The sequence below is a fragment of the Bubalus bubalis genome, chromosome 14, assembly GCF_019923935.1.
Source record: "Bubalus bubalis isolate 160015118507 breed Murrah chromosome 14, NDDB_SH_1, whole genome shotgun sequence".
Classification (NCBI taxonomy): Eukaryota; Metazoa; Chordata; class Mammalia; order Artiodactyla; family Bovidae; genus Bubalus; species Bubalus bubalis.
The window spans coordinates 5,058,694-5,074,741 of NC_059170.1; the positions used below are offsets into that span (position 1 = coordinate 5,058,694).

At 50.3% G+C, this 16,048-nt stretch overlaps 2 long non-coding RNA genes across 4 annotated transcripts; one reads left to right on the plus strand and one right to left on the minus strand.

The window, feature by feature from the left end:
- Positions 1 to 7,927: 7,927 nt before the first annotated feature.
- LOC102401247 lies at positions 7,928 to 11,810 on the plus strand. Of its 3 annotated transcripts, none has more exons than XR_326654.3 (3): positions 7,928 to 8,055; positions 11,164 to 11,255; positions 11,373 to 11,810. It is a non-coding gene; the product is annotated as an uncharacterized LOC102401247 (long non-coding RNA). The 3 variants fall into 3 exon arrangements; XR_003102972.2 differs by lacking the exon at positions 7,928 to 8,055 and adding an exon at positions 10,423 to 10,556; XR_003102973.2 differs by lacking the exon at positions 7,928 to 8,055 and adding an exon at positions 10,456 to 10,513.
- Positions 9,842 to 14,223, minus strand: LOC112578672. Its single transcript, XR_006544289.2, has 3 exons — positions 12,948 to 14,223; positions 11,549 to 11,618; positions 9,842 to 10,780 (listed from the first exon to the last, which is right to left on the minus strand). It is a non-coding gene; the product is annotated as an uncharacterized LOC112578672 (long non-coding RNA).
- Positions 14,224 to 16,048: the final 1,825 nt, after the last annotated feature.

Genomic DNA, 16,048 nt, shown 5'->3' on the forward strand with positions numbered 1-16,048 from the left:
ATATAATCCTAGCAACCATGCTGATTCATGGTCAGTCCTTCAGTCTGCCTGCGGCCGAGCACAGGACTTTGCATGTGCCAATGCTCTGAATCTTGCAAACAGCCTTAGGAGATGGGTGCAACTCTCATTACACCCATTTTACAGATGAGGGCACTGAGGCCCAGCTGGCGTGGGCTGCCCCAGGTCACAAGGACAGTGAGTGATCAAGCCTCCTTTGCAGCACTCTGGCCACATGTGACCACAAAGTGTTCCCCGGACACACAGGCTCTTCTATCCCAGGTCCCTCACATGGAACACACTCAGCCTTGTCTTTTGGCTGGGCCAGCATCACACTTCCTCAGGCCCCTTTGCACGCCCCTCCCCTGACTTCTCCCCACCCCCAGCTCCTGCTGTCTCTTGCTGAGCTGTGATGGTTGCATATTCGTCTGTCCTCAGGGTCTGGGGCTCCGTTGAGGAATCTGCATTTTCTCTGGGGCACAGTACCCAGTGCCGAGTGGGCACTGCTGGAAACTGTGGAATAAATGCACCATGGGGTACAGCTGTGAACCAGGGGTCTTGAGTCCATAATTGCACCTGGGCCAAGTGGTGGGTGGAGGGGATGCCAAGACCACCGAGTCTCAAGTTACACTCTGGGGCCTGGTCTGTCTCCATACAGAGAGACACCCCTGTCCAGTGGTCAGGGCTCAGGCCCCAGGGCACAATAGTGTGCATTCAAATACCAGCATAGCAGACTTCCCTGGTGGTCCAGTGGCTTAGAGTCCACCACTCACTCACCTTGTGACCTGGGGCAGCCAATGCCACCTTTCTGGGCCTCAGTGTCCTCATCTGTAAAATGGGAGTAATGACAGTCGTGCCCATCTCCTAAGGCTTCCACAGGATTCAGGACCTGCCAGTGGAGGGGGCACAGATTCAATCCCTGGTCCAGGGAGATTCCATATCCCTCGGGGCAACTAAGCCCGTGTGCCACTGCTACTGAAGCCTTCGCACCTGGAGCCCTGGACTCTGCAACAAGAGATGCCATCACAAAGAGAAGCCCATGCACATCAAGTAGAGAGTAGCTCCCACTCACAGCTAGAGAAAGCCCATGTGCAGTTACGAAGACCCAGTGCAGCCAAAGCTAAATAAATAAAACAGATACCGGCATAGCTACCACCCTTTCAAGGGACCCTGCGCACGTGATTTCACCCGTGGCCTCAGTTTTCTCCATCTGAAAACTGGGAAAGTGATAGGGTTAATGTGACCGTTAAATGAATCGAATATCTCATCAGTGCTTAGAATCATGCCTTTGTGTGCTTGCCAGGCCGCTTCAATCGTGTCTGACTCTGCTATGCTATGCACTGTAGCCCACCGGCTCCTCTGTCCATGGGATTCTCCAGGCAGGAATACTGGAGTGGGCTGCCATGCCCTCCGCCAGGGCATCTTCCTGACCCAGGGACCGAACCCTCGTCTCATTTCGTCTCCTGCATGGGCCAGCGGGTTCTGTACCACTAGCGCCAAGAATCATCCCTAGCGCAGGCCAAACGCTTTACGAGCAGTAGCAGTATTATGATCATTAGGCAAGCTGGGTTAAGCCGGGCCAGAAGTAAGAAGTTTGGACTTCATCCCTGAGGGTTGGGTAGCAGTGGGCAGATTTTTTTCAGCTGGCTCTGAGCTGGTTTCAACAACACGGAGAGAGACGTGAGGGCGATGCTAGACGATCGGCACCAGGAGCTGCTGGCCTGTGCTCACACTTCTCTGACGTGCCGACAGACCGCTCACGACACCCCGCGGGAGAGCCCTGGTGCCCCCTTTTCAGACAGGGAAACCCTGACTCGGCAGCAGCAAGTCACCTGCCCAGGGCATACGGCCGATTAAATAGCAAACCAGGATTTGAGCCCAGTTAGAAGTTCCCTGTTGCTGCTGCTGCTGCTGCATCGCTTCAGTCGTGTCCAACTCTGTGCGACCCTATGGACAGCAGCCCACCAGGCTCCTCGTCCACGGATTCTCTAGGCAAGAATACTGGAGTGGGTCGCCATTTCCTTCTCCATCTCTGTTGCTACTATAACAAATTATGTCAAATTTAGTGGCCCAAGATAACAGACACTTGTTACCTTATGGCTCTGGAGGTCAGAAGTCCAACATAGGTTTCCCCAGGCTAAAATCAAACCCAGGGTTCGCTCCTCAGACTCTGCTTCTTGCCTTTTCCAGCTTCTAGATGCCACTCATATTCCTGGCTCACACCACTCCAACCTCGGCTTCCCTCAAACCTCTCCTTCTCGGACTCTGACCCTCCTGCCTCCCTCTCATAAGGATGCTTGCCATTACATTGAGCCTACTGCATAATCCAGGTTAATCTTCTCATCTCCAGATTCTTTTTTTAAATATATTCTCAGAATTGGATTAGAAATGTCAAGCCTAATTAAACAAATTTTTTTAACTTCTAAGATAATAAACTTTCTAATCTTTCAGCAGTAACATTAGACGCCAAAAGACATGGAACTATATCAAGGTTTTGAGTGAATATAAATTAGAAATCCAGCTTTCTGTTTGCACTAAGTCAAACAAGTGGAATCAACCATCATAAATTTTTTAGCTAGGCAAAAATTCATAAGTTTTCTAAAATGTACATATTATACATACTATATACATATATATATATGTGTGTATGTGTACAAAAGCTTTTCTACTATGCTTGATAAAGGCTTGGGAAAGAACAACCACAAAAAAAGAGATGGGGAAATTGGAAAACATAAACTAAATGAACTGGAAGCGATGAATATGAGAGAAACAAACTCGCTAAAAGTAAAGCATCCTCACATAGTCCAGTCATTTTTGAACACGGATGCTCGTTAGAAACGCAGCCCCGTCTCTAGATTCTCTGCCACGTCTCCCAAGCCCTTTTGTCACATGAGGTGGCGTAATGACAGGTGCTGGGGACTGGGACATGCGCAACTTTGGAAGAGCCATCCTTATTCCCTGGGGCTCAGACAGAAAAGAGGCCACCTGCCATGCAGGAGACCTGGGCTCTATCCCTGGGTGGGGAGGAGGGTGGAGAAAAAATGACTACCCACTCCAGCCTTCTTGCCAGGAAATCCCATGGACAGAGGAGCCTGGCGGGCTGCAGCCCAGGGGGCCGCACAGAGGTGGACATGACTGCGTGGCTCACACTTCCACATTCATCTTTGGAGGGGTTGTCACTCTGCTTGCCACAAACCTGGAATCCAGGCCCAACCCAGCCTCTGGGGCTTCCCCTGCGAGCACCCTAGGCTGCAGGATCTATAATGCGAGGTGGCCCGGTGTGGTGGTAGGGAGTGCAGGGAGCCCGGGTCTCTCATGCAAGCCTGGGGTCTTCATGTAAGGAGGCCCCAAGGAGGGAGGCGGGCCAGGCTTGGACACGGGGTCTGGAGGCCCTCAGAGCACTACCCCAGCCGGCAGAGGAAAGGTGGGCCCCAAGCTGCCAATTTCTAACAGAAGCTGAAAACCCTGGTTTTTATGTGAAATCTCCAGTTTTTAAGTGTTGGCAAATGATTCAAAATTATGAAAAAACAACAACAACAACAACAAACCCCTACACACACAAATGCACACACCCACACGGTATATGAGGTTGCGTAGAACACATCTGAGGCCAGGTGAAGCCCACAGGTGGTGAGCTCCTGACGGCCGGCCTGCCTGGGAGAGAGCAGAGGTGAGGGTGTGCCGCGGGCAGTGGGTGCTGGACAGTCCACGGAGGAGCCTGGAGACCGAACCACTTCCCTGGTTCTGCTAGGTGGGGGCAGCCTGGACAGGGAGTGGTCCAGAGGGGACTGGGAGGCTTCAAGGAGATGGAGAAGCAGAGGGAAGTCACACTGCGGCCGGATCAGTCCAGCCCCAACCCCAGCGGTGACCCCAGGTGGGCAGGCTGCTGTGTGGTCTTGGACAAGTTCCCTGGCCTCTCTGCCTTCCTTTCCTCTTGTGTCCAGTTCCACACATTCTGTGAGCAAACCCCCGATTTGTGCCAGGCACTGTCCAGGTCATGGAGCGGCATGAAGCAGGGCAAGCTCCTGCCTCCAGTGGCCGTGGCTGAGCTGGTGGCGTGGAACGGGGCCTGGGCTTAATCACCACGTGAGAACCGGACAGAAGTCAGTTCATCTCCCTCCACCAACCCTTGCTTTTGCCACCTTATCCCTAACATAGCTGTGGCTCGTGACTTCCACTCATTCACTGAGCACCAACTGAAAGCTACATATTCACTCTCAAAATCTGGACTGATGTCACTATGGCTCCCATTTTACAGGTGGAGAGACTGAGGCCAGGACGCATAGATCGCTCAGCAAGGAAGGGGCTATAGTGGGAAGGCACCCTGACCCCAGAAACTATTCTCGCAGCCCCCCCTCTGCCTTAACCTTTAGCTAGTTACCAGTCCCTGGGAATCTTAACGCCATCAGCTGGGGCCTCCTTGGAGGTAACATGGAGGAAATGTCCTCTCTTTGTGCTAAACTCTGTCCGGAATTACCTCTTCCCAACTTCAAATGGGCCCTGGTTCCTGACGTTGTTGACTGCATGGCCCCTGGCGCCGTGAGAGGTTTCAAACAACCGATCCTCTTTCATCTTTCTGGACTTGGCATTTTTCTGTCTCTCTGCCTGAGGCTGTTCTGGCATTTTACCATAAGTGTCCAGTCACTGGACCCACTGTGTGCCAGGCACTTCAGGGGCATGACCTCACTTAACCCTTAACAAGGCAGGTGCCAGGGCTAGGTGGGGTGAAATCATTTGCCCAGAGTCACACACCCATGAGCGGGATGGCTTCAAAGTCACTCTTGAACCTCTGCACCACGAGGCTGCTCTCCACCAACTGATGGGAAGGGAGACTTTTCTACTCTTCTCCAGAAACTTCACCCTCCTTCCAGCAGCCCAGTCTCAATGTCCGAGAATTTCATTTCCCATTAGTCACCCTGGGAGGGCTCCTTCCTGGGATCGGGGAGCTGGGGTGCTCACGTGCTCTGAGGCCTCCCTCCCAGCCCCTTCTCTCGTGTCTGGTGTGTGGTTCCCAGGTGGGAAATTCTCCCCGATCTTGTCCCCCTCTAGTCTCCATTGCAGGGGCAAGCAAAGAAGAGCATGAAAGTGGGCGCTGCGGGCAGGGTGTGGGATGGGTTTTAGGGTCCCAGATTCCAGCTGCCCAGGGAAAGTCCGGTCAGAAGGGCGGAGTTGCCCAGATCGAATTTGGCTCGTTCTTATCAGCTGCAGAGCTCTTCGGGCAGGCAGTGTGGAATCAAAGGAGGCCAGGGCTATTTGCTTACTTTCCTTCCTCCTTTTTGGCAAAAGGAGATCAAAGCCAATCCTCTGCTCTGCCCAGCTCCCCCTTCCTCCTCTCCTGATCTCCCTAAAAAGACTAAAAAGGCCCTAAAAAACCCAAAATTTGAGAAGGAGGGTTTGTCCTCCCACCTCATTTTCCCTGACGTGACTCTGCTCTGAGCCCTGGCTCATGCATTTTACAGGAACAACGGCAACATTCCTGCAGGCGATAAGCAACAGATCTTATTATTCCCCTGGCAGAGGGGGAAACTGAGGCACCCTGAGGGAAAGTCACTCTTCAGAGGTCACTCAAGATTCTGACTCCCCGGTCTAGGCTCTCAAGCCACATCCCTCCTCGGCATCTGTAGTTCCACCAAGAAAAACAACGTGAGCATAAAGGGGGCTGACAGCAGGCATCCAAGCTCCAATGTCCCCTGAGTCTTTCTGCTGTGCCAGCCCTGAGTTCAGGGGCTACGAACTCCAGTGACTTCAGGGCCCAGACAAGACACACAGATGATGAAGGTGGCTGGGGTGGGGGGGCGGCGTGGGGCAGGGGGAGGCAGGCAGCAGGGAGTGAGGGGGACGCGGTGAACAAGAAAGCCCTGGAGTTTCAACTCTGCACCAGCCCATGGCTGCCTCGGGAAAATGAGGGTCTCGTACTTTCAAGGTTTTCAGGCAGAAATCCAGACATTTTATGTGAAATCTGTGTATTTTTTTTAATATAGTGGAAGATGAGAGTCTTTTTATTTTAGTGACAAATGGAATAAATCAATAATGTGCTATGCTGGCATCCTGGATTTGATATTTCATTTCCCCAGTGAGTTCAAATACTACCTTTGTGATAGTTCTTCCCACCGTTCTTCTATTTCATACTTTTCCTTGTAAACTCCAAAATGAATTTATCCAATTAAAGAAATCCTGTGGGTCACTACTTGAAACAGCATCCGGTTTATATATGTTGGCACAATTGCCATTTGAAAGATGTGAAGTCTCCCCACCTATTTTATTCTCATCTTATTTCCTGCCCTTTGGGAAGATATTTTAGTTTTCTTCCAAAGTCTCTTGATTTTTAAATGATGGCAAAACTCCAAGATGTTGGAACTGCGTGGCCTAAGTAACGCCTCCCCTGTATGGGCTGCGTCTGGCCCGGGGCCCCCTTTTGCCCCCTGAGATTCTCTCGGCCTCACCCCAGGGGGTTGGGGGTGGGGGGGCTGAACATGCTGTCATTCAAAGATAACCCTGTCCCAGGCAGAGAGATCTCCGGGGCCAGGGAACTCAGAGCAGGCTGGGCTGAGAAACTCTGGGATGTTCACCCCTTGACACAGCCCGAGGAAAGGCAGGGCACCCACTTCCTTCACATCCAGCCAGATAAGCCTGCAAAGGCGACGCTTCCCTGCAGGGGCTCTGGCCAGCTCACTTTTAACCAGCTCTTAAAATAGCAATTAAAAGTAATCCAGATGGCTTGGTTTTTAAAAAGAAAATTTTTAAAATGAGAAGAAAACACAGTTGGTCCAGGAGTATCTATTGAGGCCCGCTAAAGCCAGGCACTGCTCAAGGAGCTGTGGATGCGGGTCCAGCTTCGTGGCGTTTGTGCTCTAGTGGGAAACACAGGCCGTGAATCCAGAAACAGATGGAAAACCAAGGTACACACCCGTGATGACAGGTGCATGAAGAGATGAAGGTGGTGGGAGGCAGGAGGGTCCGTGTAGACGGGCCCGGGGGTAGCCTCTCAGCGGAGGAGCCAATTTGCTGACACCTGAGTGATGGAAAAGAGACATCAGGGAATCAGTCTCCCTGGTACTTCCAACACCCAGGAAAACCTCTGTGACTTCTGGGCAAATCTCCTGCCAAACTGCTATTTATACAGTTAAAAAAAATTTTTTTTTAATTTCCATTTTACATGTTTACATTTTCTAAAAACCAAAAGTGGCCACATAGTGTTTATAACCACCTTCTTTTCCTACTCAAAGTCTCTGTCTCCCATCTACAAACCAGTTGATCTCAGTAGCTACCCCACGTGATGATGAAGCAGGTGGCTGTGAATATTACTGCCCAAGAAAATGGCCTATGGCAGATGATTGCCATTATTGCCATTTTTTTTTTTTTAGAGTCACTTTTCAAGAGCAGCCCTGAGAGGTGGAGAGCATCATTTCCATACTTCAGGGGCAAGTGGAAAGGCTGAGATGAGAGCTGACTGGGGAGAGAGCAGGACGCCATCCCCACCCCCCACCCCCAGCCCCAGACTCTGCACCATGAAACCTCAACCACATAGAGCCCCTTCCTCCCCAGAGAGGAAGTCGAGGCCAAACCCAGGGACTTGTTTTCAGTTGTTTTTTTCCTCTCTGTGATGTCGTTCGTTTTTTATGAACATTGCACTTATCTGATGTCACAGGTTGGGGGAATCCAAACCACAGATACAAATATGCCCTGTTATTCTTTGAAGGACTGTGCAGCGAGATAAGGGAGCTCAGCGCGCAAGGCGGTGTTGGGGCCGGGGTCGGGTACAGCGTGCAAGGAGGCATGGTTTGTTTTTGCAGAACTAGGAGCGTCAGTGTTTGTTCTAGGGCTCGGAGCCGTCAGCATCTTTGGTGGGAGCTTGGTCACCGGTCACCGTCACCTGGGTCACGTGGGGTGTGCTTGGCGCTCACCCTTCCCCGGTGCCAGAACAGCAGGTGGGTGCGCAGGGGAAACCCAGAGGCATCATCGGGACCACAGCCTCATCATCTCCTGAGAATGCTGCTGAGAGCGCTGGTGGCCCAGCGGTGCCTGAGGCTAACAAACGCCGCTCCCTGCCATCTTCTGGTAAATTCTGAGTTAACTCGAAAATCCTGTTTGGTTTCCCTGTGCTTTTTGAGACTGTCACTCGAACACCTGAATCCCCTCTCTGACCAAGCATTATGAGGTCTGCAAAACCCTGCTTCCTCCCTGGTCCCCATCCGGAGTCTAATCCACACGCAGTCAGTGAGGTCCTGTGAACACCCAAGTCAGGTCACACCCTTCCTCTTCTCAGAGTCCTCCTGCGGCTTCCACTGCACCCAGGGTTGTGCCAAGTGCTCTTGGCGGGCTGCAAGGTTCTGTCTGACTTCCCCTTTCCTCCTCACTCCTTCACGCCTCCTACTCCCTGCACTGGCCTCCACCATGCCTCTTCGGGCCTCAGGGCCTTTGCACTTATTGCTCCCTTACTTCCTTGACTGCGATACATTCTCATCAGAGAGACTGTCTTCGACTCCCGCCAAAATGGTGTCCCTTTCCCAAGGGGACCTTGGGACCTCACCCAGCTTTATTTTTCTTCCCAGCTCTCTGTTACTACCTGATATGTCAGATACGTGTTCTTTTGTTTACTGTCATTGGACCTAAGTTCCTGGGGACGGCTGTCTTTCTCTGGTGCCTAGAAGCTTCCTGGCACATTGAGAAAGCTCAGTCATTTCTCCTCTTGTGTAAATAAATGCAAGAATCTTGGAGCCACCTGGAACTAAGCCCAGTGTTACGTGGCAGCCTGGATGGGAGGGGATATTGAGGGACAAGAGACACATATCTATGTACGGCTGAGTCCCTTCACTGTTCTCCTGAAACTATCACAAAATTGTTAATAGGTTATACCCCAGTCCAAAATAAAAAGTTAAAAAAAAAAAAAAAAAGAATCTTGGAGCCAACTACTACAGACCAAAGGGTTTAGCTCAGGTCTCTAGGACAATGAAAACCATAAGGGACTTCAATCTTTTTTTTTTTTTTAACTTAGCTTTTAAATTAAAAAAAAAAAAAGTTTATCTTTTGGCTACACCGTGAAGCATGTGGGATCTTAGTTTCCCAACCAGGGATTGAACCCACATCCCCTGCATTGCAAGCAGTCTTAACCACTGGACCACCAAGGAAGTCCCCATAAAGGATTTTAAAGTGGGAACTTCGATCGATTGGTTTGGGAATGATCACTGAAGTTTCTGAGAGAGGCCATGTGCTCTAACTGTGGGACACACACCTCGGGGGGATGGCTGGATTGTGTTGGGTGAAATATAGACAGTACCAGGGCCTCCTTCATCTCAGGGGTTAAATCAGATGACACATGCATGATGCTCAGTCTCGTGCTTGGCACGTGGTTAAGCGCTCAGCAAACGGTCATTGTAAGTACCAACTATAGCACAAAGGAGAACACGGAGTCAGGTTCTTGGATTGAGTGACTGCACGGATGGGCATGCATGAGACCGAGAATAAAGGAGCAAGTGTGGGGTATGGTTGAGGCCAAGGGCACCAGGGTCTGAGTGGGAAAGAGCTGAGAGCCCGTGAGAAGGGTCAGTGAACATGCCCACTTGGCAGGTGGACCCAGGGGAAATGCCAGGCCTGAGCGTACAGATCTGGGGATTATCAGTGCAAAGCTGGCGACTGAAGACCCGGGGCTGGCCCTAAAGCAGAGAACCTGTGCAGAAAAGGAGTAGAGGTGACCAGAGAGCCTCAGGGGCCCCCGTGTCCCTCTTCTGCCCCGACTTAGCTCCTCAGGCTGCAGAGGGAGTGCTCTTCTTGAGAACATGGAGTGATAGCCCCCTCAAATTAAAGAGGGTTCTCAGCCAGGCAGGAGAGTTGACGCTGGCTGTGGTTGGGCAGCTGGCAAGGTCTGCCTCACCTCTACTGACCAGAGATTTTTATCCACCCTCTTCTCTCCTCCCCTCACTGCAATCTCATTCCCGTCACTGCAGGTATTGGTCGTCTACAGGTGCAATAATGTTACATAACAAACCACCCCAAACCTTTAATTCTCTTGAATGTGGAGGGAAGAAGGGATAGAGACCGGAAAACCATAGGTGAGACTGAAAAAGAGAAGTCAGTGAGGTAGGTAACCAACAAACAGAAATGACACTGGATCTGAGGAATTCTTCACTGTTGCCTGGATCCACGCCTCTTGACCTGTGACCTTGCGGTTCCTCCCACAAAAGGGGTGGAGCATATTCCCTCCCCCTTGACTTGAGTTCAGCCACATGGTTTGTTTTTGCCAGCAGAATGAGATGAGAGTGACAGTGTGTCCGCAGGAGACTAGGCTCTCAGAGACCTTGCATGCTTCCACCTGGCTTTTATGCCTCTGCCACTACTGTAAAGAACCTGCCTGCAATGCAGAAAACCTGGGTTCGATCCCTGGGTTGGCAAGATGCCTTGGAGAAGAGAAAGGCTACCCACTCCAGTGTTCTGACCTATAGAATTCCAGGGACTGTCTAGTTCCCGGGGTCGCAAAGAGTGGGACAGGACTGAGCGACTTGCACTTTCACTTCACACTGTAAGCAGACACATCTGGTAACGTCTTTGGGTCCCAGAAGAAGGTGAGAGGCATGTGAGGCAGGGCAGAGTCCCATCTGCCAGGCCAGCCTAGGTCAGCAGACTTCCAGCAGAACAGCAGGCAGGTGGATGGGCCTAGCCAAGATCAGCAGAACCACCCCGACACATCCACACCAGGCCAGCTGACCTGCAGCAACTCCATATTCGAGAGAATAAAACGTTTGGGGTGTTTGTTATGCAGAATTATCACCGCCGTAGATAATGATACCTGTGAGAACAAAAGGGAGATTGTAGTGAATTGAAAGAAGAGGATGGGATTTTAAAAATTCTGATTAATTGAGGTATGGCAGACACTGTTGACTGTTCAGTTAAAGCTATTGTCAACTCTTCTTGTTGGCTGAAAGAACCCTCTTTTGTCTGAGGGGGCATCGGCCAGTGTACTTAAGTCAGGGGTCACCCTCCCAGCCTGAGGAGGGAAATCAGGTCTCCGGACAGAAGCCCACACTGACAAGAGTAGAGTAGAAAAGGGGAAAAAACTCGTGTCCTGGATAATGTCTTTGAGTCTTTGTATTAATGTCCCTTGAACAACTTGTGGTAGATACTGCTTAGTATCTGCCCAATAGCCACTCTTCCTTTTATCCTTGTTTACAGAACCCTGATTTTATTGGGATGGCAGTCAGCCAGCTAAAAGCTCTCAGCTTCCTGAAGTCCCTGTGACAGCCAGGAGCGGCCATGTGATCCAGGTATGAGACATGAATATTAAGCAGAATTTGCCAAGTGGGGCCCCTGGGAAAGCTTTTTGAAAAGACACAAACATAACGGGTGTTCTGCTCACCCCTGTCCTCTTCTTCCGGCTACAGTGTGGATACGAGCTAGAGAGACAATGGCCATCTTGTAACCACGACCAACCGTGAGGACAAGAAGGCCAAGTGAAGAAACAGGAAAGAACCTGGGCCCCTCGTGGCATCATCGAGGCACCCCATCAGCCCAAGACGCTTACTGCTGGGCTTAGTAACAGGAGATGATAGAAACTTACCAGTGGTGAGATTCGTGTTACTTGCAGCTGAATGCATGCCTGCTGGATCCACTCCCCTGCCTCTGGATTTCTAAACTCATGAGAAAATACATTTCCTTAATGATTAAGCATTTTGCACTGGGTTTCCTGTCCTTGCAGTTGAATGCATCCTAGAGTATCCTGCATTTTGCAGTGAGGTGACTTCTGATAAATGAGATATGCCTGATCTTGGACTTGACCGACATGGATAGGGGGGCAGGGATCCCTCCCACGCCTGCTGGAGAATCAGAGGGTCAAAGAGAAGACTTCTGATATCCAGCACATCTTTCTGCCAGAACCAAAAGGACTAAGGCCTCAGGGTTTACTTCGGCTTCAGATTATCTGTGAAGAGTTCTTACTAACTGATTTGTCAGTTTGCTTATTTGTTTTTGAAGGAAGAAAGCTAAGGTTCAAGGAGACAAATTTACCACCTAAGGATCTCAGCCAGAGCAAGGTCTGCTGGTCTCTGGGATCATCTTCTTTTTCCTCCTCCTTTCTGGACCCATGTCTTCCCATCAGTAGGATGAGATTAACTCAAGATCAAAGCTTTTCAAACATTTCATTTCAAAGTGGGCAAAACCCTTTTACAGCTGAACTCTTACTTGTTGTCCCACTCATAAAAAAAGATAAAAGAAGCTGCTTGTAGTGCGGCGGGTCAGGAGCCTGCAGCCTCCTCCCCGGGGCTGGGTCCACTGGCATCTCACTGCCACCCGGGGTTTGCAGTGGGCTTTCAGCAAACAGCAGCCCAGATTGTCCCGAGGCCTGCAGGAAAACCTGAGTCCAAGAGGGGAGTCTCCGATCTTTCAAACAGGGCTAACATGTATCGTGGAAGACAGTCACGCACACAGCAAAACAAAACCAAAACCAAAAGCTTTCTAACAGTGCAAACGGAATGAAAAGTCACCTTCCTCTCGTCTCTGACTTGCCACTCTTCCCCCAAAACACAGGGCCTTGTCCTCTGAGAGGTGGTCTGTGTGTCTTCCAAGAGATGTATGTACACATACTGTCCCATCTTGCCTTACACACACACACACACACACACACACACACACACACTCTAGCATCCTGTAATCACTTTGCATCTTTTCTCAGTTAATGTTGCATCTTGGCAGTTTTTCCAAATCCGTACTCAGAGGTCTGCTTCATTCACTTCAATGGTTACCTGATACTGGAATACTATTTAATTTCTTTGGCTAAAAAGACCCTTATTCTTGACTAAGACGTACAAACCACTGTGAAAGTGAAAGTGCTGGTCTCTTAGTCCTGTGTGGTTCTCTGCGACCCCATGGACTGTAGCCCGCCCGGCTCCTCTGTCCTTGGAATTCTCCAGGCAAGACATTGCAGTGAGTTGCCATTTCCTCTTCCAGGGGATTTTCCTTACCCAGAGATCGAATCCGGGTCTCTTGCATTGCAGGCTGATTGTTTACCATCTGATCCACCAGGGCAGCCCTACAAACCACTACGAATAGAATAAATAAAAGATATAAGGATATATTGTACAGCCAGGGAATATAGGCAGTATTCTATAACAACTGTAAGTGGAGTATAATGTACAGAAATATTGAGTCTCTACTTTGTATACCCGAAACTAATGTAATGTTGTACATCAACTATACTTTAATTAAAACAAAAATAAGAAAAGGAAAAAACAAAGAAATGGGATACTAAAAACAAACGAAACTTTCCTCTTCTTGGATACTCAGGTTGCTTCCAGTCTTTTACTGTGTTAAAGAATCCTGCAATTTAGGTGGGAGGTGGGAGGAAGGTTCAAAAAGGCGGCGACATATGTGTACCTATGGCGGACTTATGTTGATGTGCGGCAGAAACCAACACACTATTGTAAAGCAATCATCCTTCAAATAAAAACCAATACATTAAAAAAAGAAGCAGCTTGCAATGAGATCTTTAGTTCTTTATGTGCCCCTCTTGATATACATGTACTAATTTAGATACTTGTTCTCACACATGCGTGCTCTCTCTTTCCCTCGCTCTCTGCTTTTTTGCTTTATTTTTTGCTTATTTGTGTTTTCCAATTTTTATTCTATGAGCATGTCTCATTTGTGGAATAATTAAAAAGATATGTGTATAGGTCCGGGCCTCAAGCTTCAGCCAAGTTAGATAAACAACCCCACGCATAAGCACAATTGAGAAAGGAAAAAAAAAAAAAAAAATTCAGCCTCAGCTGCTGAGGCCTGTTTGGCTGGAAGGTTGCATATCTGGAGAGTTGTGTGCCAAGGCGCAGCCCTGCCTGCTGTGACACGTCCTAAGTGTAGGGTCTGGGTTCTGGCTTATGCTGGTCGTTGACTTGCGGGTGACTCCAGGTAAGCCACTGAGCCCAGCTGTGCTGTCGGAAGAGCATGTACTTTGTGACAGGCTCCCAGCTAAGTGCGATATCGTGTCTGGGGAGGCTGGTATTATTAGCCCTACATCTCAGAAGAAGAAAAGAAACTCGGGGAGATGAAGGACTTGCCAGTCTCCTCTAGGGCTGTCAAGGAACGACAATCCACCCAGCCTGGGAGTCGGCTCCTCCCAGGTCGTGCTTCCTCCCCACTTCCCTTGCAAATACCGGTTCACCTTCAAGGACCATCAGCTCTCCCTTCACAATATCTGTGTGTCTCACTGACGCCTCACCACGCAGCTTTCTAGACCCTCTGTGATCTGTGCCCCCCGCCCCCGCCACCTTTCTTGTTTCATCTCCCACCCCCACTCTTGCCTGGCTCTCTCTGCCCCCCTCACATCGGGCTTCACTCCCAAGCTCAGGGCCTTTGGGCTTGCTCTTCTATGGATTCTTTTCCTTCCCCGCAGGTCCAGGTCTAGGTTGAGGCAAGTGAGATGCTCAGGGTGAAAACGTTAAGGAGGTAACCTCCTGACCTGCCAACCGGCCCCTGAATGACCCTGAGACCAAGCCCCTGCTCTCATTTTGAACCCCGGGTCACTGGTTTATCTCACCGGCTCCTGGCACTGCTTCTCAGACTTGGTTCTTCTCATCACCCGGGTTTTGCCTTAAATGACCCCCTCCCATCAGAAATACCCCCTTGATCATCTTAGTTGTGGGTATTCCCATCACCCTCTAGCCCACACACTGTCTCATTTTCATTACTCTTCTTATACAGTCATTTCTTCTGTGCCTCTCTCTGCCCAGCAGCTGGTAAGCTCTGTGAGGACGGGAATCCTGATACTATCCAGTATATTCTTGATATGTCCCCAGCATCCAGCATTCAGTTTATAACAGACTCAGTACAGAGCCCTGGGGTGAGTGAATGAATGAGCCAGTTACAGGCAGAGTCAGGATTCCACCGGGTTTTCCTGCCTCCAAAGTCAGCCCTCCCATCCGCAGCTGAGACTCAAGGTCCAGGGCACCCACGCCAGTGGCTCGTGTCATGGCCTGTCCTGATAGGAAGCCCGAGTCCCGAGGACAGGCTGCCGGAGGAAACTTCTAGGTGGGGCGGAGCTTGGCCGCCGTCAGCCTCAGGGCTTCACGAGGCCAGCTGCGCCCCTCCCCCCTCGCTCTAGTTTTTATTTTTAGAGGCGAGTTTTTGGGCACAGAGAACTCTCCTTAGGAAAAGCCCAGCAAGAGGACGAGGGAGGAGGTTTTGAAATCCGGTGGGAAAGTAGGTCAGGCCGGGGTGCTGGCGGGTATCCAGACGATAAGGCCTGTGGAAGTTTAATAACGTGAGCGGTCGTATCCATGACATAATTCATAACTGAGAGGAAATAGCAATTAAGGGGCAATTGTGCAATGTGGGACAAGCCTCCTTCGCAGCTCATAAAAGCAGGAGGAGAGAGAGGTGACCCCGTCACTCCGGGGCAACTGGGGGCTGGGCTGGCAGTCTGCGGGGACTGGGCACCCAGTTTCTACACTGGGGGACTTACACCCGTCTTGCCTCCCCCCCTCAGGCCTCAGGGAGCTAGGAGGATGTGGAAGGCAGAGACTCCCTTCAGCTGGCACCTACTATGTGCCTGGCTGGGCTCAGGGCTGGGGTTAGAGCCGTTAACACGGCATTTTGCGGCGATTGAGAGATGAGGTTGCAGCTGCACTATTTTGATGCTGCCTTGTCAAGATGGAAAATTGCTTTATCAAGAGAACTGTACAACAGACACCCTGACACTTCTTCCATCGTCCCCTCCCCCGCTCCAGTTACTATGGATTTTTCGTTTCTCCTTTATTCATTCTCTGTTGCTTGATCTTTGCAGGAGCACTCAGCTTTTATAATCAGTTACATACACACACGCTAAATCCGCATTGGCACCTTTTCTTGTTCTTAAAGAAGCCAAGCATGCGCTCACCCCAGGGCCTTTGCACTTGCTGTGCCCTCTGCCTAGAATGCTCTCCCCCTAGAAGTCCCCAGAGCTCGCACCTCACCTTCTTCAGATCTTCACTCAAATGTCGCCTTCCCTATGAAGTCTTAGCGGACCAGCGTTTTAAAGCAACAAACCCATCTGTTGTTCTCTGTCTACCTCTCCGACTTTATTTTTATCTAC